Source organism: Salvelinus sp. IW2-2015, linkage group LG9 (genome assembly GCF_002910315.2).
Source record: "Salvelinus sp. IW2-2015 linkage group LG9, ASM291031v2, whole genome shotgun sequence".
In the NCBI taxonomy this organism is placed as follows: domain Eukaryota; kingdom Metazoa; phylum Chordata; class Actinopteri; order Salmoniformes; family Salmonidae; genus Salvelinus; species Salvelinus sp. IW2-2015.
In genome coordinates, this window is record NC_036849.1 from 1950086 (window position 1) to 1957585 (window position 7500).

The 7500-nt window shown below is 43.3% G+C and overlaps 1 protein-coding gene across 2 annotated transcripts in view; it reads right to left on the reverse strand.

The window, feature by feature from the left end:
• foxn3 (forkhead box N3) overlaps positions 1–7500 on the reverse strand; it is a 115894-nt gene that overhangs the window by 17901 nt on the left and 90493 nt on the right. The gene's annotated exons all lie outside the window — the stretch shown is intronic.

Genomic DNA, 7500 nt, shown 5'->3' on the forward strand with positions numbered 1-7500 from the left:
GTGCGTGCGTGCGTGCGTGCGTGCGTGCGTGACTGTGTGTGCGTGTGTGTGGTCACAAATTACACAGTCAAACACAGTGTGCTCAGAGACATTGTGGTCAGGAATCAGGGTGTTTGAGGTCAGAGTGAAGAGGTTGTAGAGGACGTTATGGTTGATACACATGACCTGGCTCTCCTCTGCTCTGCTCTCTTCTCTCCTCTCCCTCCTCTCCCCTCCTCCCTTCCCCCTCCTGATTACAGAAGCATCCCAAATACTCCATCCAGACTGACTTGAGGTGCAGACACCTCTCCTCTCCTCTCTCTCCAATTTCTCTTTCTTTTTTCCCCCCCATCAAGTGATGATAAACTGTGTTCGAGTCGTTCTATTATTCACTAAGTGTTACAACCCGGCTTCCAGCTAACAAGGCGACATCTGACTGAAGCTGCCTTTTAGCGCTGTGTTCAAGAGAATAAAATTAGCAACACTTCACATTAAAGGCACACCAACAGCTCTCCACACAGACAGCCTTCTAAGAGCTACATTCAGGAACACCACACGTACTCAACAGAGTAAACACACACACAGTCACTCAGAACTACTGCTGTCACTGACGCACGCAGGCACGCACGCACTCAGGCACGCACGCACACAGAGATAGATAGAGACACAGACAGAGACGCAGAAAGACAGACAGACCGAAGAAACATATGTTTCCCATGCCAATAAAGCCCTTTGAATTGAGAGAGAGAGAGAGAGAGAGAGAGAGACGTGTATGTATGGGTAAACCACTTCTCCAATCTTATCCAATCTTTTTGGCCCTATAACAAAGAACAAACAGCAAAAACATATACATGATCAAATGAAACATACAGATAACAAATTCCAATTGGCTATACTTAAACTCTTTAACATCATCCTTCACTCTGGCATCTTCCCCAATATTTGGAAGCAAGGACTTCAATCCACAAAAGTAGAGACAAATTTGACCCCAATAACTACCGTGGGATATGCGTCAACAGCAACCTTGGGAAAATCCTCTGCATTATCATTAACAGCAGACTCGTTCATTTCCTCAATGAAAACGATGTACTGAGCAAATGTCAAATTGGCTTTTTACCAGATTACTGTACGACAGACCACGTATTCACCCGACACACCCTAATTGACAAACAAACAATCCAAAACAAAGGCAAAGTCTTCATGCTTTGTTGATTTCCCAAAATAATTTGACTAAATTTGGCATGAGGGTCTGCTATACAAATTGATGGAAAGTGGTGTTAAGGGAAAAATCTACGACATTATAAAATCCATGTACACAAACAACAAGTGTGCGGTTAAATTTGGCAAAAAACACACATTCATTCCGCAGGGCCGTGGGGTGAGACAGGGATGCAGCTTAAGCCCCACCCTCTTCAACATATACAGTGGGGCAAAAAAGTATTTAGTCAGCCACCAATTGGGAAAGTTCTCCCACTTAAAAAGATGAGAGAGGCCTGTAATTTTCATCATAGGTACACTTCAACTATGACAGACAAAATGAGAAAAGAAAATCCAGAAAATCACATTTAGGATTTAATGAATTTTATAATTGCAAATTCTGGGTGGAAATAAGTATTTGGTCAATAACAAAAGTTTATCTCAATACTGTGTTACGATACCCTTTTTAGGTTGGCAATGACAGAGGTACAAACGGTTTCTGTAAGTCATTCAACAAGGTTTTCACACACTGTTGGCTGGATTTTGGCCCATTTCCTCCGATGCGATCTCCTCTATAGCAGTGTGTTTTGGGGCTGTTGCTGGGCAACAGGACTTTCCACTCCCTCCAAAGATTTTCTATGGGGTGAGATCTGGAGACTGGCTAGGCCACTCCAGGGATCTTGAATGCTTATACGAAGCCACTCCTTTCGTGGCCCGGCGGTGTGTTTGGGATCATTGTCATGCTGAAAGACCCAGCCACGTTTCATCTTCAATGCCCTTGCTGATGGAAGGAGGTTTTCACTCAAAATCTCACGATACATGGCCCCATTCATTCTGTCCTTTACACGGATCAGTCGTCCTGGTCCCTTTGCAGAAAAACAGCCCCAAAGCATGATGTTTCCACCCCCATGCTTCACAGTAGGTATGGTGTTCTTTGGATGCAACTCAGCATTCTTTGTMCTCCAAACACGACGAGTTGAGTTTTTACCAAAAAGTTATATTTTGGTTTCATCTGACCATATGACATTCTCCCAATCTTCTTCTGGATCATCCAAATGCTCTCTAGCAAACTTCAGATGGGCCTGGACATGTACTGGCTTAAGCAGGGGGACACGTCTGGCACTGCAGGATTTGAGTCCCTGGCGGCGTAGTGTGTTACTGATGGTAGGCTTTGTTATTTTGGTCCCAGCTCTCTGCAGGTCATTCACTAGGTCCCCCCGTGTGGTTCTGGGATTTTTGCTCACCGTTCTTGTGATCATTTTGACCCCACGGGGTGAGATCTTGCGTGGAGCCCCAGATCGAGGGAGATTATCAGTGGTCTTGTATGTCTTCCATTTCCTAATAATTGCTCCCACAGTTGATTTCTTCAAACCAAGCTGCTTACCTATTGCAGATTCAGTCTTCCCAGCCTGGTGCAGGTCTACAATTTTGATTCTGGTGTCCTTTGACAACTCTTTGGTCTTGGCCATAGTGGAGTTTGGAGTGTGACTGTTTGAGGTTGTGGACAGGTGTCTTTTATACTGATAACAAGTTCAAACAGGTGCCATTAATACAGGTAATGAGTGGAGGACAGAGGAGCCTCTTAAATAAGAAGTTACAGGTCTGTGAGAGACAGAAATCTTGCTGGYTTGTAGGTGACCAAATACTTATTTTCCACCATAATTGGCAAATAAATTCATAAAAAATCCTACAATGTGATTTTCTGGATTTTTTTTCCTCATTTTGTCTGTCATAGTTGAAGTGTACCTATGATGAAAATTACAGGCCTCTCTCATCTTTTTAAGTGGGAGAACTTGCACAATTGGTGGCTGACTAAATACTTTTTTGCCCCACTGTATATCAAGGAATTGGCGAGGGCACCAGAACAGTCTGCAACAACCGGCCTCACCCTACTAGAATCTGAAGTCAAATGTCTACTGTTTGCTGATGATCTGGTGCTTCTGTCGCCAACCAAGGAGGGCCTACAGCAGCACCTAGATCTTCTGCACAGATTCTGTCAGACCTGGGCCCTGACAGTAAATCAGTAAATCTCAAGACAAAAATAATGCTGTTCCAAAAAAAGGTCCAGTTGCCAGGACCACGAATACAAATTCCATCTAGACACCGTTGCCCTAGAGCACACAAAAACTATACATACTTCGACCTAAACATCAGCGCCACAGGTAACTTCCACAAAGCTGCGAACGAGCTGAGAGACAAGGCAAGAAAGGCCTTCTATGCCATCAAAAGGAACATAACATTCAACATACCAATTAGGATCTGGCAAAAAATACTTGAATAAGTCATAGAACCCATTACCCTTTATGGTTGTGAGGTCTGGGATCCGCTCACTAACCAAGAATTCGCAAAATGGGACAAACACCAATTTGAGACTGCATGCAGAATTCTGCAAAAATATCCTGTGTGTACAACGTTAAACACCAAATAATGCATGCAGAGCAGAATTAGGCCGATACCCGCTAATTATCAAAATCCAGAAAAGAGACATTAAATTCTACAACCACCTAAAAGGACCGATTCCCAAACCTTCCATAACAAAGCCATCACCTACAGAGAGATGAACCTGGAGAAGAGTCTCCTAAGCAAGCTGGACAGCAACACAATTAGACCCAACCAAATCATGAGAAAACAAAAAGATAATTACTTGACACACTGGAAAGAATTTACAAAAAAACTGAGCAAACTAGAATGCTATTTGGCCCTAAACAGAGAGTACAAAGTGGCAGAATACCTGACCACTGTGACTGACTCAAACTTAAGGAAAGCATTGACTATGTACAAACTCAGTGAGCATAGCCTTGCTATTGAGAAAGGCCGCCGTAGGCAGACCTGGCTCTCAAGAGAAGACAGGCTATGTGCAACACTGCCCACAAAATGTGTTGGAAACTGAGCTGCACTTCCTAACCTCCTGCCAAATGTATGACCATATTAGAGAAACATATTTCCCTCAGATTACACAGATCCACAAACCGAAAACAAACCCAATTTTGATAAACTCCCATATCTAGTGGGTGAAATACCAGTGTGCCATCACAGCAGCGTGACTTGTGACCTGTTGCCACAAGAAAAGGGCAACAAGTGTAGAACAAACACCATTGTACATACAACCCATATTTATGTTGCTTTATTTTCCTTTTTTGTACTTTAATTATTTGCACATTGCTACAACACTGTAGCCATAATATGACATTTGAGGGTAATGTTAACTGTTCATTTTTGTTGTTTATTATCTACTTCACGTGCTGTGGCAATGTTAACATATACTTCACACATGAGTCTCTCTCTCTCTCACTCACTCACTCACTCACTCAAATGTGGCATCTGCTGTACAAATCTCCCTTGATGAATTCCCAGGACTCTTGTCAACAGTGTACAGAATATGGACAGGATATTGAGGTTACTGATCAACTCAGATTTTAGGCTGCACTATCCATTTCAAGCAGACATGTGATGTTCCTTTCCACTTGGGGTCCATGGGCCTGCTCCTGAGTCCACAACCTCTGTCATGCAAAGCAATGGACACACAGGGAGCTGTCAGGCTTGTGTAACAGAAATAGAGGAGCAGAGGTCTGGGAAACAAGCTGTCAGAAATAAGAAAGTCCTTTTTAGAAAGAGGAGAGGTTCTAAACAAGGATTTTTACTTCAAGGAGAGTGGCTGAATTATTCAAGGGGTCTTCAAAAAAGGGCAGAATCCTTCAATTATTTCATTGTTTCCCTTTTATCTCCCTCTCTCTCCCATCTTTTTCTCTCGACCTTCTCTCTCCCTCCTCTAAAAGAATGTCTATGTGGCTTCCCACATGGAAAAATACTACAGTTTAATATAGAATACTACAGTACTTATATAGAATTCTAAAGTAAACTGTAGTATACTGTAGAATACTATAATACACACTGTAGTATCACTCAATCATGTGTAGTACTTATTATAGAATGTTGTAGCATACTGTCGGATATTATAGCAAATACTACAGTATTAACTTTATTTATTTTTTAAATACTGTAGTGAACACTACAGTAAAGTCCGCAAAAACACGACACTTTTTTATCTATAGTAAATACTACAGCATTCGATTGACATATACCCATTCCCCTCCCCCATAGTCCAAATTTGTGCCACCCATAAGTGAGAAACCTACATGTCAAGTATAGCCCATATATTGTGTTCCCTACAGGTTATAGAAAAAGAGCAGAAGCTCTGAAGTATCCCTTCAGAACCCAGACCAACCTACTTACAGGTTATGGAAAATGTGTTCTTTCAGTATTTATCCAGTAGGTTTCCTGAAGGAGAATAATAAAACAAAAACACCATAGGAGCTATTACAGAAATGTCAGCAAAAATACTACAGTACATACTACAATGCGCAAAACACTACATTATTTACTATAGTATATACTACAGTTCACTGTAGTGTTTTTGCGGACTTGGACTTTAGTGTATAGTGTAAATACTGTACTATATACTATAGTAAATAATATAGTGTTTTTTCCTGTGGGTTGCTGCTTCCTTCCTGCCACTCTCTCTGGCTGGGGCATTGCTGTCGCCAAGGCAACCGATCACATTTCACATACTTCACTTCAGAGCCCGAGTGGATCACACACACCACATGACCAAGAACAGGAAATACCAGAGAGAGAGAGAGAGAGGAGAAAATGAGGAGACAGACATGCAGAGAGGGAGTAGGGAAGAAAGAGAGAAAGAAGGATAGGGGGAAATAGAGAGGGAGACATAATCAATGTTTACAGCCCATAATTGAAACCAGTTGAGTGGTGACTATAAGCAAAGTCATTCTTACTCTATATATCCTTCAACGCTGCTATGCGTTCCACTTTTACCCTCCACCCCCCTTTTATCTCTGTCCCTCTCTCTTTCTGTCTCACTCCCTCTCTCATCCTTTCTCCCTCTCCCGCTCTCCCCCTCTGTGTAAAGGAAGGCAGTGTAGTGTTACAATGCACAGTCCCTGACTTCAAAACCTATTTATAGAAGTAACTGGGTAAGAAAGAGGAAGAGAGAGGGAAGGAGAGGGAGAGCAGGAAGGGGGGGGGGGGGTTAGGGAGAAGGCATCATCATCATCACCACAAGTCAAAACACCCACAAACGTCATATGATCATGCATATAACAGGCCTAACCATGGCAGAACACCCAGGAAATAAGCTTCAGATTGACCAGGCACAACACCCACAACCCATATCTGTTCACTCAGATCACAGACGCCAACGAGATGATGCAACACTCAGCCCTCTCATCAATTCACACCTGAGGACAGAAACAGAGAGAGACACAACAGCTACGGATCATATCTGATCAGTCATAAAAGCAGACGCTACACCCACATAATAAATCACCCCGATAACGAACGAGAGAGAGAGAGAGAGACAGAGAGAGAGAGAGAGAGACAGAGAGAGAGAGACAGAGAGAGAGAGACAGAGAGAGAGAGAGGGGAAAAACGATCAATAAAGATAGCAGATGTTCCTCCATAGATCTGAATATAGAACACAAGTAGCAGTGAAGAATAGCAGACTGGTGTTCTAAGTGGGAGTGACCAATAGCAGACTGGTGTTCTAAGTGGGTGTGACCAATAGCAGACTGGTGTTCTAAGTGGGTGTGACCAATAGCAGACTGGTGTTCTAAGTGGGAGTGACCAATAGCAGACTGGTGTTCTAAGTGGGAGTGACCAATAGCAGACTGGTATATACGTGGGAGTGACCAATAGCAGACTGGTGTTCTAAGTGGGAGTGACCAATAGCAGACTGGTGTTCTAAGTGGGCGTGACCAATAGCAGACTGGTGTTCTAAGTGGGCGTGACCAATAGCAGACTGGTGTTCTAAGTGGGAGTGACCAATAGCAGACTGGTGTTCTAAATGGGAGTGACCAATAACAGAATCCAAGGCAGCTGTGGGCAGAACATGGACTGAAGTCAACTAAAACCAGAATGTAGACCTCCCCACACTTTGAGGTGAACCAAGGACTGCATAGAATTTCATAGTCTGAAACAGGAAAGCCCTGTACATCAGACGAGTGTGACAGGAAAGCACTGTACATCAGACGAGGGTGACAGGAAAGCCCTGTACATCAGACGAGTGTGATGACATCCCACTTTACATAAAGATCCTGCAGCATCAAAGAGCCTTTCAATGGTTCATTGGTGGCAGCGGTGGAAATGTACTTATTGTGGACATGCTGACTGGGTGTACAAGTGTGAGGACACCAGACAACCAGTCAACCCCTTTCCCTCCCATCAGCTGGATCTGTCACATGGGTTGCCGGTGCCGTGTCATTTCCCCTAGACGTGAGGACACCTTTTCATCCCCCAGACAGACAGACC